The sequence below is a fragment of the Bos taurus genome, chromosome X (assembly GCF_002263795.3).
Source record: "Bos taurus isolate L1 Dominette 01449 registration number 42190680 breed Hereford chromosome X, ARS-UCD2.0, whole genome shotgun sequence".
NCBI classification, from domain to species: Eukaryota; Metazoa; Chordata; class Mammalia; order Artiodactyla; family Bovidae; genus Bos; species Bos taurus.
The window spans coordinates 133,037,993-133,054,521 of NC_037357.1; the positions used below are offsets into that span (position 1 = coordinate 133,037,993).

Sequence of the window (16,529 nt, forward strand, 5' to 3'; positions counted from 1 at the left end):
CAATAAATGCTGGAGAGGGTGCGGAGAAAATGGAACCCTCTTACACTGTTGGTGAGAATGCAAACTAGTAAGGCCACTATGGAGAACAGGGTGGAGATTCCTTAAAAAACTGGAAATAGAATTGCCATATGACCCAGCAATCCCACTGGGCATACACACCGAGGAAACCAGAATTGAAAGAGACATGAGCACCCCAATGTTCATTGCAGCACTGCTTACAATCGCCAGGACATGGAAGCAACCAAGATGTCCATCAGCAGATGAATGGATAAGAAAGCTCTGGTAGATATACACAATGGAATATTACTCAGCTATTAAAAAGAATGCATTTGAATCAGTTCTAATGAGGTGGATGAAACTGGAGCCCATTATACAGAGTGAAGTAAGTCAGAGAGAAAAACACCAATACAGCATACTAACACATATATATGGAATTTTGAAAGATGGTAACAATGACCCTGTATGTGAGACAGCAAAAGAGACACAGACTAAAGTAAAGAACAGTCTTCTGTAAAGAACAGACTTTTGGACTCTGTGGGAGGAGGTGAGAGTGGGATGATTAGAGAGAATAGCATTGAAACATGTACATTACCATATATGAAATAGATCGCCAGTCCAGGTTTGATGCATGAGACAGGGTGCTCAGGGCTAGTGTACTAGGATGACCCTTAGGGATGGGATGGGGAGGGAGGTGGGTGGGAGGTTCAGGATGGGGAACACATGAATACCAATGGTTGACTCATGTCAATGTATGGCAAAAAACACTACAATATTGTAAAGTAATCAGCCTCCCATTAAAATTAATTAATTAATTAAAAAAAAAGAAATTTAGAAGTGGAGTGTGACGCAAAAGCAATGCTGACTCCTTGTGGCCATTTTTTGTAACAGCAACTCTAAAAGCTGTATTCAGTTCAGTCCAGTTGCTCAGTCGTGTCTGACTCTTCACGACCCCATGGACTGCAGCAGTCCAGGCCTCCCTGCTTATCACCGACTCCTGGAGTTTACCCAAACTCATGTCCATGGAGTCGGTGATGCAATCCAACCATCTCATCCTCTGTCACCCACCCCTTGTCCTCCTGACCTCAATCTTTCCCAGCATCATATATGTATGCGTGTGTGTGTTTGTGCACAGGAGGGGCTGGAGGGCCGGGACCACCTGGGGGAAGGGAGGTGGCCACTCGGCATCTCCACGTGGAAGTTGAGTCCCTCTGGGTCAGAGCATGGAGCCCAAGGGAGCCCCTGGACTGCGGCTCACCGGGCACAGTGACAAGCCCCTCATGAGTCCTGAGCTGGTGCTGACCCTGTACTGGCCAGTGCCACTGGGGGAAGACACCTCTGATGACCCAGGCCTTGTGTCCTGCCCTTACATTGAGGGGGTAGGACCATGGGCTTGTCGGAGTGGATGGACATTTTGGGAGCCCGGAAGGTGCTTGGGGGACCCAGTGAGTGTTTCAGGGGGCTGGCGAGTTTGGGGGACCTAGTGAGTGCTTCAGGGGGCTGGTGAGTGTCTGGGGGACCCAGTAAGTGTTTCAGGGGCTAATGAGTATGTGGGGGACCCAGTGAGCATTTCAGAGAGCCAGCGAGTTTGGGGGACCCAGTGAGCGTTTCAGGGGGCTGGTGAGTTTGGGGGCCTGAGCAAAGGTCTTGGAGCCTGGTGTTCGTGAAGTGGCCCTGCATGGCTCCATCCATTCGTTCACCTGAGAACGATTCCCTGAGTGCCTCTGTGCCCATCTCCACCCACAGACGTGTGAGGTCACACGGAACCTCCTCCAGTGTCTCACTGTGGGCCCACGGGGGCAGAACCTGACCTCACTGGCACGCGCCCCACCTGCTCACCTGAGTGCACTGAGAACACAGAGGGCGCGGCAGACCCACAGGAGGAAGTGCCCCACAGAGTGGAAGCCACCGGGGTGTTCAGGTGCACCCGGCTTGCTCCCTGGGGTGCTGTCCGAGGCCCCAAGGCTGGGTGGCACTACTGCCGAGCACTCCTGAATCTGCACTTGGAAACCAGGCAGCTGGGGTTCACAGACAAGGAAAAGAGGGTGGGTGACCCACACCTATGTACCTGGGGGAAGGGAGAGTGTCTTGCAAGTCCAGGACTGGTGTCCACAGGTGATGGGACATTATTCCTCCCATCACAGTGAACCCACCACCATCTCAGGCCAGCGCAAATGGGAGGATGAAGGGCTTGTGACACACTGACCTGGATTCTGATGGAACAGAGGTCCAGGGATGTGGAGACAAGAGGGCTCAGGAATGGGCAGGTGACCTGTGTTATGGGGAGAGTTGTGGACAGGACACCCAGTGGGCAGGTGACCTGTATTATGGGGAGGTCTCCTCTGTGAGGGGAAGACAGACACACACCCACAGGTGTCCCCAGGATGGTGACACAGACGCACCAAAGGAGCCCTACATGACAGGGCACACACACCCACAGGTTCTCCCCACGGTGCCATGCTCAGGGTTCTGACATACTGTTTTGCTGTGTGTTCTACTTGCATCTCATTGAATATTTGGATTAGAAAGAGACTTTTATTCTGAAGGGTTATTGTGAAGAGGAAAGGGGACTATTACAGGAGGATAAGAGTCCTTCAGGGAGGACTACTACTCTAGAGAGGGCATGCTTACATAAAGGTAGGGGCAATATGACTGTAGAGAGGTGACTAATATGATAGAGGGGAGATACAACAATAAATGGGGCTATGACCATGTAGGGGGGATGTTACTGTGGAGAAAGTGAAAGTCATTCATTCATATCTGACTCTATACAGGCCATGGAATTCTCCAGGCCAGAATACTGGAGTGGGTAGCCTTTCCCTTCTCCAGGGGATCTTCCTAACCCAGGGAGCGAACCCAGGTCTCCTGCAATGCAGGTGGATTCTTTACCAGCTGAGCCACCAGGGAAGCCCTACTATGGAGAGGGGACTCATAATAAAGGAGGACCCTTACTGTAGTGGGAGACTATTACTGTGGAGGGGGAAAATTTACAATACAGGGACTCTGATACCATGGGGGCTGTTACACAGGGGAGGGGCTATGACAATACAGAGAACTATCATAATAAAGGGAACTATTACAATAGAGGGGGACCATTCTGTAGAGGGGGACTATTACAGAAGTTCAGTTCAGTTCAGTCGCTCAGTCATGTCTGACTCTTTGCCACCCCATGAACCGCAGCATGCCAGGCCTCCCTGTCCATTACCAACTCCCAGAGCCCACTCAAACCCATGTTCATTGAGTTGGTGATGCCATCCAACCATCTCATCCTCTGTCGTCCCCTTCTCCTCCTGACCTCAATCTTTCCCTACATCAGGGTCTTTTCAAATGAGTCAGCTCTTCGCATCAGGTGGCCAAAGTATTGGAGTTTCAGCTTTAACATCAGTCCTTCCAATGAACACCCCGGACTGATCTCCTTTAGAATGGACTGGTTGGATCTCCTTGCACTCCAAGGGACTCTCAAGAGTCTTCTCCAACACCACAGTTCAAAAGCATCAATTCTTCAGCACTCAGCTTTCTTTATAGTACAACTCTTACATCCATACATGACCACTGGAAAAACCATAGCCTTGACTAGACAGACCTTTGTTGACAAAGTAATGTCTCTGCTTTGCTGTATTACAGAAGAGGTAAAACTATTTATGAAGGGAAGACTCTTACCATAGAGGGAGGCTATTACAATAGAGGAGGACTCTCACTGTTGAGAGAGGACTATTATAGCATATATGAGACTATTACAGTAAAGAGTGGTCTATCATTGTAGATGGGGGGGCTATTACTGAACAGAGGGGACTATGACCAAGAGAGAGGGACTATTATAACAGAAAGAGGACTATTACCTTAGGGGGGACTATTATAATAAATGGGCGTCTATTGCTGCAGACAGGGACTATAACAATAGAAAGGGACTACTGAAATTGAGGAAGACTATTACTATAGAGTGGGGACTACTAAGATAGAAAAGGGACTATTAATATAGACTAGGGACAGCAGAAGGGGACTATTAGTGGAGAGGGGAAACTATGCCAATAGAGGCAGGACTGTTACAGTAGAAGGGGGACTTGACTGTGGAAGGGGAATACTGACAACAGAGGAAGATTACTAGATGGAGGGAGATTACTAGAATAGATTACTCTATTACCACAGAGACAGACTTATTACAATAGGGAGTGGACTATGACAGTAGAGGGGGACGTTTACTGTAGAGGCAGATTATAGCAATGTGAGAGGGTAACAGGCAGGAAGGCCAGGGGTCTCCAAATAGAGGAAATAGCTTACAAGTGTCAGACATTTTTATCTCTCTTAAGCGGCAGGAGGAAACAAACTAGCAATATTTTTTCCTTCTCTATACAAATTTAAAGGGAGGTTTCTCTTAAAATATTGTGTTGCCATAATGACACCCGGCTTCGCCTGAAGTTCGCTATTCTTGAGCCTAGAGATAACCAATGCCTTTTTCTTATGGAAATATTTGTCTTAAGCTATGCTAATGTACTATGCCTTTACCCCAAACTCTGTCTCCAAGTCAGTTCCGCCTCTTGGCCCAGAACCTACTTGACAAACCAGTATGGATATTGTTCCCCTAATCTATGTAAATGAAACTATTTGTATGGTGGTCTGGCCTTCTTCAAGATTCAAGTTAATCATTTTATGGCCCAGGATAAACCATTTGGTGCCAAGATTATCCCAAAATGCATCTTATGGGTGAGGGGCCTGGTGCCATTCTGAATTTTAAGACATTCCTTTCTTTCATTAACAGACTGCTAGTGACTATATAACATCCAGCTAAAGACTAGCAGGGGGGTACTCTTTCTGCCCCCTCCTGATGCCTATGTCAGAAGCTTTCTCTATCTCCTTTATACTTTAATAAAACTTTATTACACAAAAGCTCTGAGCGATCAAGCCTCGTCTCTGGCTCCGGATTGAATTCTTCTCCTCCGGGGGCCAAGAATCCTGGTGTATTCCCGTGATTCAACAACAACCTTTCAAATGGAGGACTTTTACTCTAGAAGGGGGATATTAGAGGCAGACTATTATAATTTAAGGGGACTACCACAATCAAGGAGGACTATTATTCCAGAGAGGGGACTATGACAGTACTAGAAGGGGAACTTTGACAATAGAGGGGGGACTATCACTGTATAGTAGGACTATGACATTAGGGGGGGGGGCTATTTCAGTAGAGGAGAGACTTTTACTGCAGAGGGGGGACTATTACAACAGAAAGTGAAGTATGACAATAGAGACAGGACTATTAGTGTATGGGGTGGAGGACTATGACAGTAAGGAGAACTATTACTCTATTACTCTATTACTCTTGCCTTCCCTGGTGGCTCAGGCAGTAAAAGCATCTGCCTACAATGCGGGAGACCCGGGTTTGATCCCTGGGTCGGGAAGATCCCCTGGAGAAGGAAATGGCAACCCACTCCAGTACTCTTGCCTGGAGAATCCCGTGGATGGAAGAGCCTGCTGCTACTGCTAAGTCGCTTCAGTTGTGTCCGACTCTGTGCGACCTCATAGACGGCGGCCCACCAGGCTCCCCCGTCCCTGGGATTCTCCAGGCAAGAACACTGGAGTGGGTTGCCATAGAGCCTGGTAGGTTACAATCCATGGGGTCGCAAAGAGTCAGACATGACTGAGCAACTTCTCTTTCACTTTCATTACTCCATTAGATCTCTAATAGAGAACTGTTACCCTATAGGGGAAACTGCTACTATGACAATAGAGAGGAGCTAACACTGTAGAAGAGGAACCATTACTGTAGAGGGGCTATGACAATAGAAAAGGAGTAATACAATGAAGGGGGACTATTATTACAGAGGGGAGACTATGACAGTAGCGGAGCACAGTTACTGTAGAAGTGAAGTTTTGAGAATAGAGGGCTATTACTCTAAACCCTATGACATTAGTGTTGGTCGTTCAGTCGTGTCCGACTCTTTGTGACTCCATGGACTGACCGCATGGAGCCTGCCAAGCTCCTCTGTCCATGGGATTCTCCAGCTAAGAAGACTGGAGTGGGTTGCCATGCCTTTCTCCAACTATGATATTAGAGGGGGCTGTTACTATAGAAGCGGAACTATCACTGTACAGGGGAGAGTATGACAATAGAAGGGGAATATTACTGTAGAGGGGGAACCATGACAACAGAAGGGGACTATTACTATAGAGAGGGGACCCTAAGAATAGAGACAACCCCTGTCCATGGAGAGCAGTAAACACAAAAATAAAGGTCCAAGCATGTGTTTGCCATGAAAGGAGTCCTGATGGCATGCAGACCACCAGGACACCCACCCATAACAGGAGAGAGGGGACACTCAGACCCTGACTGGAGGCATTCCCAGCTTCTTAGCTGCTCAGGTGGGTGCTTCATCCTGGGAGCCTGTCCAGTCACTTTTACTGCAACAACACCCACCAGATGGAGAGACCGCCTCTGGGGAGTGAAGGGCGTGTGACCTTGTGCCTGGGCTCCATCGCCCCTAGGATGGAAGCCCCCATACCTGGAGCCCACAGGCTCCACTGGGCCCCTCTCAGGCCCAAGAGGAGGGGGCTGGTGCACAGTGCGAGGAAGGGGGACCCTCTGGAGGAGGTCGCCGGCTCTAGCCTCAGGGAGAGCAGACTTGAGCTGCTGGGGTCTGTCTGTTGGTCCCTGTCTCCCCGCTCCCTTGCTCCTCCTCAAACCCCCACTTAAACTTCTGTGTCTCTCTGCCTCCTCGCCCTACTGTCTGTCTCTCTTCATGTCTCTGTCCATTTCTCTCTGTGTCTGTTTCTCTGTCTCTAGAGCATTTCTCCCCTCTCCACCACCCCATCCTCCTTTCTCTTGGAGAGAAGTCCACAGGTACCAGTTCCTTAGAGCCACGCCTCCACGCCGCCAGCACCGGGTCTTCTGTATGTCCTGTTTTCATTATGCAACACCCCATTTCCTCCCCCAGATTGCCCAGGCTGGGCCTCCAATGGGCTGGCAGGTGAGCTTGCCCGGATCCTTCCTGAGCCACCAAGGTGAACGCCAACTGGATGTCGGTGCTGAGTTCTCAGCTCTGAGACATGCCCCTGCACCACCTCTCCATCCCAGGTGAGGCCCCGCAGGCTTGGCTCAGCGGGGATGCGGCTGCAAGACAGATCCAAGTGTGGGAAGCCTCAGAGCCAAACATGCACACATGTAGGCACACACAGGCACACTGAACACACACACGCATGCACACACACACACCAAACACATATGCACACACACACACCAAACACAAATGCACACATACTGCACACAAACACATACACATACCAGCACCTTCCCTTGTCTGTCCACTTTATCCCATTCAACCCGGAAGGTACGAGAACCCTCGAGAGCCTGCCTTCAGGACACATGCTGGCCTCCCTGGGGGGCGGGGTTGTGTTTTCTCAGCTACTCTGTCCTACTCCTGGGGACCCCTCACCTTTCCACCCACGTTTTCCATCAGAGCTTGTGCAGCACCTTCTGCACGTGAGCCTGGAGGGCCCAAAGTTTAAGGGGTCCACCCGCCCCCAAAACAACTCGATAAGTGGTACCAGAACTATCTAATTAAAATGAGGAACCTCTGACTCCAGCCAGTTTGGTTGCAAAAAGTGCTGCAAAGCTCAGCTATGGGCAGGCATCTGGATTTGGGGATGGCCAGTGGTGACCAGGCAGGCGGGCACTTCCAGGGTGACACTGCTGTGCTCAGGCCATCTGAGGGGTGGCCACCAGACACCGTGGCCTGGGAGGGGAGGGTCCCTGCCAGACAGCACCCTGCTCACCTCCTCAAGGTGCAGACGCGCCCCATTCTCCACTGGCACTCCTCTGGCCGTGCAGACACTGGGCCCTGCCCTGGCTCTGTGACCCTGGGCACTGCCCGCTGGCAGCACACATGGACAGTTGGACAAACAGGAAGTGCTGTTTTCTATGGAAGGCAGCTTTAGACTCTTTCTCACCCTCTCCACAGCTGTGGGGTTCTATGCCGGCCACCCCACCCTGCCTGGGAGGAGGAGCCCCCATACGGCTCTTCCCTTGAGAGTGTGGAGCAGACAGGGAACCGTGGACCCAGTCTCTCGGCCCTTCCGGGTGCTAGCCGTGGGGAAAGCTGTGGGGGCCCCACAAGGAGGAGGCTTCCGAGTCTTCAGGACCACAGAGGGGCCCCTGGCCGCTCTCCTTCCTGTACCCCTTACAGAATAACTCATGATGCCTCTCCCCCAAGCCCGGGCACCACTCATCTGCTTCTGTCTTTGTAAATTTGCCTGTTCTGGACATCTCTTATAAATGGACACGTAAAATGTGTCCTTCTGTGTCTGCTTCTCTCACTGACCATCGTGTGTTCAAGGTCCATCCACGATGTAGCCTGTGTCAGAACTTCACTCCTTTTCATGGTGACTCATACACCACTGTGTGCATGGACCACATGCTGCTGACCCACCCATCCATCCATCCACCCACACACCCACCCATCCACTCACCTATCTGTCCATCCACCCACTCACCTATCCATCCACTCATCCATCCATCTAACCACACACCCATCCACCCACCCATCCATCCATAATTCCACCCATCCAGCATCCATCCATCCATCCATCCATCCACCGACCAATCCATCATCCACCCATCCACTGATTGACCCATCCACCCACTCACCATCCATTCATCCATCCATCCACTTATCTATCCACCCATCCATCTACTCTTCCATAACATCATCAAATCAAATTATATTATGAACTTGTAAATCCTCCTTCCCATCCCTTGACCCTGAGAATAAATAAGAAAAGAAAAAAAGAGAACGAAATAAAGCTAGTCCAAACCTATGTTCAGAGACAGAAGCGAAGGATTTCTGGATTGTCCCCAGGTGACTGCTAAAGTGTGAACCTCTCCACACTGTCTCTGAAACAGATCACACAGGTTTAAAAGGGAAAAGAATAAGTGAAACCACACATCAGTGACCACAACATTGGCGTCATAAAGAGCCTGAAAATACTATGAATAACTTCAAAGTACTTGTAACTAGAGAGGGTCTGTCTGTGCTCAGTTGTCTGACTCTTTGCAGCCCCATGGACTGTACCCGCCAGGCCCCCCTGTCCATGGGATTCTCCAGGCAAGAATAATGAGTAGGTTCTCATTCCCTTCCCAGGGGATCTTCCCAACCCAGGGATCACCCCTGCATCTTTTACGCCTCCTGCTTTGGCAAGCGGGCTCTTTGCCACGAGCACCACCTGGGAAACAACAAACCATAAAATCAAAAGCCATCTTAAGCCTTTCCTGTCCGAAAACGGGATTCCTTAAATAAATTCACTTTCACTTTCTCACTTCTGCAGAGACCCCCATTTCGAGACAAGATTCAGTTCCCAGGACTCAGTGGATATGACTTTCGGGACTCCGCCATACCCCGCGGTGCTATAGCTGTGCATCCTTAGGGCAGCTTGGGGGCACAGAGGACAGGCTCAGGGGGTGATGTGTCCCCCACCTGGTTTGCCTGCAGGGAGCCACAGCATGATGACCTACTGCCTGAACAAGAAGTCACCCATCTCTCACAAGGAGTCAAGGCTGCTGCAGACTCTGGGCAAAGTGCTGCCATGTGTCACCCTGCCCGTGGTGCTCAAGAGGTCCACCACCCAGGTGAGGGTCTGCGGGCACGCCCGGGCCCTGGACCCAGCTCCAGCCGCTAGTGTCACCCACAGGGGGTGGTTTCCTTATTCCTCTTGGGGAAACGGGATTGAGAACAAACCTGCTGTAAAGCAGAATTGCTGTTTAGTCGCTCAGTCATGTCTGACTCATTGCGACCCCATGGAATGTGGTCTGCCAGGTTCCTCTGTCCATGGGATTCTGCAGGTGAGAATACTGGAGTGGGTTGCCATGCCCTCCTCCAGGAGATCTTCCCCACCCAGAGAGCCTCCCAGAAAGGTAGGAAAGGACACAGCTTTACTGTAGAACCAGCCTGAAGCTAGAACGGGGACCCATGGACTAACAGCATCACCGTCTGGGAGGGGAAGGAGGAGGCTGGGTCCCACCTTTTGTGCAGCTGAGCTGACACTAGAGCTCCTTCCTGGTCCCAGATAAGCAACAGCTGAGTTCCCATGTCCTCTGAGGTGGGTTTACGTTTGCACCCCAGCACCCCCTCCAGGGAGACTTTCTTGGTGGTGCAGATGGTAAAGAATCAGCCTGCAATGCATGGGACCCGGGCTAGATCGCTGGATCGGGAAGATCCCATGGAGGAGAAAATGGCACCCCACTGTAGTATTCTCACATAGGAAGTCCCATGGACAGAGGAGCCTGGAAGGCTAGAGTCCATGGGGTCACAGAGAGTCGAGACGACTGAAGTGACTGAGAAGACACGCACGCACTCACACCCCTCCCCTGTAGTGCTTCTCCAGGGTGGATTGGGGGTTTTATGGGGTGCAGAGAAGCCGGGGTGGGATGCAGTCATTGTGGAGGATGGAGAGGAGTCAATGGTGGGGGCCCTGTCTGTGGGGAGGGGGCACCCAATTGACAGTGGTCCTGTCACTGGCACACACATTACCCAGGGGGTGGATGCAGGATGGGGTAGAAAACCCATCTGGGCTCAGGTGCCCGCAGGAGCAGGGGCCCACCTGGGCGGGACAGATGGCCCCTGCCTTCCTGTACCCGCACTTGAGGGGCACTCATATTCCCGGTTTTTCTGCTCCTGGGCTGGTCCTCCCAAGAGGACAAGAGGCTGTCAAGCACAGCTCTTACCTGTGTGATTGCTTCCTCCTGGGAGGTCCCTGGTTGCTGGAATCCTCCTCAGGGGATCTGATTGGCAGAGAGCCAGGGCTGGAATGGGAACAACTACATTCTTGCTTGCATCAGGTGCCTAAGCCTGGCCTTAAGAGCTCACACCCAGAGGAGGGAGCGAGCAGCAGGGGGTCCACCAGAGCCCGGGAGTCCTGCAGGACTGGGGTCCCTCTGCTCGGAGGGTCCCTTGGTGCTGGGTCCCTCTCTTCTGCGTCCCTCCAGGGAAGGGTCCCCTCCATACTGGGGGACCTCGGTGCCATGGTCTCAAGTGGTATGGCTCCCAAAGAGACCTGGGTGTGTGCGGGTTGGGGGGCACAAGTGGTGGTCTTTCAGGGGGTGTTTAAGATCAGCGGCTGCAGCAGCACTTCATTTAATCCTTGTAGAGGTGGATGGCAAGTGCCTGACAATAGCTGACAATACTCATATGAATCTTTGTTTTTTCTTTTAATTTGGATTGCAGGGAGGAGGGGGGCTGTGACATCCTTTCCCATTTTTTTATCCTTATATCTTTTTCTTTTTCCATTATGACTCTGTATAGAGAACACAGTACCATTTTCTGCTACTAGTTTATGTTAATATTAGTTTTCTGCTTTTTCTTTTATTTTGGATAGAGAGAATCTATTATTTTCTTCCCCACTGTTTTATTCTTATGTTTTTTTCTTTTTCCATTATGACTCCTTGTAGAGAACACAGTACATTTTCTGCTACGAATTTATATTAGGGCTTCCCTGGTGGCTAGTTGGTAAAGAATGTGCTTGCAATGAGGGTGATGTGGGTTCGATCCTGGGTTGGGAAGATGTGGAGAAGGGAAAGGCAACCCACTCCGGTAATCTTGCCTGGAGAATTCCATGGACAGAGGGGTCTAGTGGGCTATAGTCCACCGGATCAAAATGAGTTGGAAACAACTGAGCAACTTTCACTTTTCAATGTACGTTAAAGTTATTTTTTGCTTTTTCCTGTCTTATTTGTGTCATGGACAGATGTTTCGTCCTTTTGTTCTCTTCCCTTGATTCCTTCTTACCTTTCCTAGTGCTGTTTGTGGGGGTGGGCACAGACCTCTGTGGGTCTAGTGTGTCCTCATGTCCAAGGGTCCAGCTTGGGTGTCATGGAGCCTTAGCATTGAACCCACAGGGAGCTTCCACCCAGGGACTGCCTGAAGGAGCGTGAGGCTGGACTCTGCAGGAACACCCCCCCAAGACCACAATCTCGACCTGGGCTCTGTGCTCCACATGACCAGTGACCCTGGGGACCCTGTTCCCAGAAGCAGTGCCTCAACCCCAGCAGCACCAACACAGTTGATTTCACAGTGGCCGACGTGGCCCTCAGTTGGGCGTCCTCAGTGCTTGCCCAGCCCCTGAGTGGGGGGCTGCCCTCTGTGCCCAGCACAGATGACCGACCTCTGTGTGCAGGTGCTGAGCATCGTGAAGCACCTGCACACAGAGGATGCTGGCGTGAGGACCTGCAGATGGCGCACATGGAAGAGGGCACTGAGAGGAATCTGCACTCTGGCCACATGGTGTACATGACGGCCCTCACGGAGGTGGGGGTGGGGGCAGGGGTACGGACGGGGGGGTCCGCCAGCCAGGGACACCCACGTCTGGTCCAGGCAGGAGGGGGAGGGCCTCTGAGGGGATGGGCACACGTCCACTCAGGTGGACATGTGGTCACTCCAGGCAGGAGAGGCTGACCTCTAAGGGGACAACACAGGTCTACTCCAGTAAGAAGACACTGACCTCTAAGGGGACAACACAGGTCCACTCCAGTTAGAAGATGCTGACCTCTAAGGGGACGGACACACATCCACTCAGACGGACACACATCCACTCAGATGGACACACAGTCACTCCAGGCAGAAGAGGCTGACCTCTAAGGGGACAACACAGGTCCACTCCCATTAGAAGACACTGACCTCTAATGGGACAGACACACGTCCACTCTAGGCATGAGAGGGCTGACCTCTGGCATCAGTCACTCAGAATTCCCGACCAACGTGCATTTCTAAACTCACAACTGCACCCCTGGCCTCTGGGGTGTCTCCCAGAATTTGGCTATACCAGGTCCCTGACACGTCTTTTCCTGTGTCTAGTTTTGGGGTGTCCAGTCCATTCTCTCGGCTGCTGGCCAAGTCACTCAATGTCTCACTCTGGCCTCGGTCCCCAGTGCCCCCACCACAGAACCTAAAGACCCTTGGGGTCTGGAGGTTCTGTCCTGGGCCTCAGTGTGCATGTACCCTGCTGGCTTCATACGCTCCCTGGAGTACAGACTTCACACGATATTATAAGCAATGCTCTCTGCTGCTGTGCATGCACACACACATGCATATCCGTGCACACACAGACCCTGAACACATGCACACCTGTGTGTGCACCTGTACCTACTGGAGTGCGTACACACACACACACACACACCAGCACACCAGAGCAATGCCACGGCTCCCCACTGCCACTCAAGAGAGGCTGGGTCCCTTGGGAGCAGGCATCATGCTTTATGTCTTTGTGTGTCAGGACACCCCAACCTGTCTGTAGAGTGGCTGTGCTGGGGGAATTCCCCACTCATGACCCTCTGTTTCTCACTACAAGGCCCTTCACCCCACCCCCACCCAGGACATGCTCACAGAGATCTCAGAGTGGCTGGAGAACCACCCCCAGGAGGTGGTTATCCTGGCATGCAGGAACTTCAAGGGTGTGATGGAGGACCTGCATGAGTACCTGATGGGCTGCATCAAGAACATCTTTGGGGACATGCTGTGTCCCATGGGGTGTGAGCAGGGGCCACAGGCTCCCCATGCTCTTGGCAGCGGGGGTGGTGGGAGCACTAGGCTCACTGTAATCAGACTATCCACTCACTGCGTGAGGCTGATTCAGGCACCAGGTGATGCTGCTCATGGAACCCCAGTAATCCACCCACCACTGTCTCCACTCAAACACCCCAATGACCAGCCCATCACTGGTCACAGGCACCCCCAATAATCCACCCTGCCTGGTCTCTATTCAGACACCCCCAAAATCCATCAATCATGCCTCACGATGCCCCAGTAATCCACCTGCCATTTTCTATCAAAAACCCCAATAATCCATCCACCTCTGTTTCCACTCAGGCACCCCAATAATCGACCCATCACTGCTCAAGACACCCCAATAACCCACCCATCACTGTCTCCACTCAGACACCCTAGTAATCGACCCACTAGTGTTTCTCCTCAGACATGCCAATAACCCACCCATGACTGTCTCTTCTCACAGAGAACCCAATAACCAGCCCATCACTGCTCATAGACACCCTAATAATTCACACATCACTGTAGCTTCTCGGACACCCCCAATAACTGACACATTGTGTCACAAGGCACCCCAATAACCCCTGTGCACATGTCTCACAGGCACCCGGGTAATTCTCCCCCTAGGAGATGCTGACTCTGCACCAGCTGTGGTCCCAGGGCCAGCAGGTCATCCTGTCGTACAAGGACGAGGCATCCGTGAGTCAGCATGCAGAACTGTGGCCCGGTATCCCCTACTGGTGGGGGAACCAGGTGAAGCCCAGAGACCTCGTCCACCACCTGGAGCTCATGAAGAGCTGCAGCCACCCAGGGGAGTGCTGCCTTCAAACCGGGACACCTGGCCACATGCATGTCCTAGTGCATGGGGCTGGCTTTGGGTTCAAGTGGAGAAATGGGACAGGACGTATTAGGGGACGTTATTCTGTTCAGCACATGGGGACCAGGGCGTGGACATCCTTGGGGACGTTACTGTGTCCACCACAGGGGGTCAGGATGTAGACAGGATGTGGACATCCATGTGGACATTATTGTGTCCACCACACAGGGCCAGGACATGGACATCTTTGGGGTCACTGTCCAGCCCGCCTGCCCTCTGTAACAGGAGAAATTCATGAATCAACACCCCTGTGAGCCCCTGCTGTCTGAACTTTGGTCTCTGTTGGATATCTGAATCTCTGACCTCTGCGGAGGCCAGAGTCTGGGTGAGTGATGGCACAGCTTGGTGACTGCATGGGCAGGTGACCCCATGGGTTAGGGGTCACATGGGTGGGTGACTACATGGGTGGGTGACCCCATGGGTTACTGGTCACATGGGCGGGAGACCGTGTTGGTTGGAGATCGCATGGGTGGGTGACTGTGTGGGTGGGTGACCAGTTTGAGTTGCTGAGTGCAGGGTGGGTTACCATGTGAGTTGCTGACCCGGTGAGTGGGTGACCCCTTGGGCGGGTGACGGTGTGAGTTGGTCATCATGTGGACAGGTGAGCACATGCCCTCACAGGTTAGTGACCCCATGGGTGGGTGCCCACGGGGGTTGGTGGCCAGTGAAGGGATCACTGCATGGGGTAGTGACCCCGTGGGTGGGGGACCATGTGAGTCGGTGCCCACACGGTTTGGTTGGCCACATGACTCCGTGGGTTAGTGGCCGCACACGCGGGCGGCTGACCCCACAGCCGGCACCATGAACAGCAGCCCCTCTCTTGTCCCAGGCAGGCTGATGGTGGCCGGCATCAACCTCTCAGAGAACCTGGAGTTTGTCCGCGTCCACCCGGCCTGGTCCCTGGAGAAGCTGACCCAGTGGGGGCTCCCCTACCTTTGTGCATGGGTGCGGGGCCAGTGCCCGGGGTCGGCCACCGGCCGTACCAACACCGTCGCAGGCGAATTCATCTGGGCTGACGGGTTTGTTGGCGACGTCATCGGGTTGAACTGGAAGCTGCTTGGGGCTGACGGACGCCGCACGTGAGGAGCTGGGCATCACAGAGGCTGCGTCTCAGTCACGTCCTGCGACGATACCTGCCTGAACCGGAAGCCGCCTCGGGGCTGAGGGACGGCGCACTGAGGAGCTGGGCCTTGCGAAGGCAGCTTCTCGTTCGCATCCTGTGACGTCACCGGCCTGAACCGGAAGCGCCTCGGGGCTGTCCGTTGGCATGTTGAGGAGCTGGGCGTTGCGGAGGCTATTCTCAGCCCTGTCCTTTGGGGCTTGTCATCCGTCCACGCGTCCACTGAATGTGGGTGACTGCCGAGGTGGGGCCAGGTGGCAGGGTCCATGGTCTCCTCGGTCCTCTGTGTGTCTCTCGGTGACTGCAGGGTGTGAGGGGATAATTAAAGGTGAGTGCACTCAGAGAACCTGGAGTTTGTCCGCGTCCACCTGGCCTGGTCCCTGGAGAAGCTGACTCAGTGGGGGCTCCCCTGCTTTTGGGCATGGGTGCGGGGCCAGTGCCCAGGGTCGGCCACCAGCCATACCAACATTGTCACAGGCGAATTCATCTGGGCCGACGGGTTTGTTGGTTCTCAGGTCTGTGGTTTCCCCATGGGAGAGGCTGGGGTGCCCCCTCTCCCCAGGCACTGAGACTAGCAGACGGTGACCCCCAGCTGGGGAGGGGAGGAGGCACTATGACATAGTGTCCATAGGCGGGGACTGAGCGCATAGCGATCCCACTGAGAAATCCCTTTTATTAGATAAGGGGCTTCCCTGGTGGCTCACTTAAGAAGGCCTTCTTATCTCTCCTTGCTAGTCTTTGGGATTCTGCCTTCAGGTGGCTATATCTTTGTGTGTCTCCTTTGCCTTTCTCTTCTCTTCTCATCTATTTGTGAGGCCTCCTCAGACACCCACTTTGCCTTTTTGCATTTCTTTTTCTCGTGGATGGTTTTGATCACCACCTCCTGTACAATGTTAAGAACCTCCATCCACAGGTCTTCTGGTACTCTGTGTGCCAGATCTAACCCTTGAATCTATTTGTCACTTCCAGTGTATACTCACAAGGGATTTGAAAAAAAGCAAAGAAACAGAGG

The 16,529-nt window shown here is 52.6% G+C and overlaps 1 pseudogene; it reads left to right on the forward strand.

The window, feature by feature from the left end:
- The first annotated feature begins 6,944 nt into the window (after positions 1 to 6,944).
- On the forward strand, positions 6,945 to 15,824 carry LOC614318 (PI-PLC X domain-containing protein 1-like; annotated as a pseudogene).
- Positions 15,825 to 16,529: the final 705 nt, after the last annotated feature.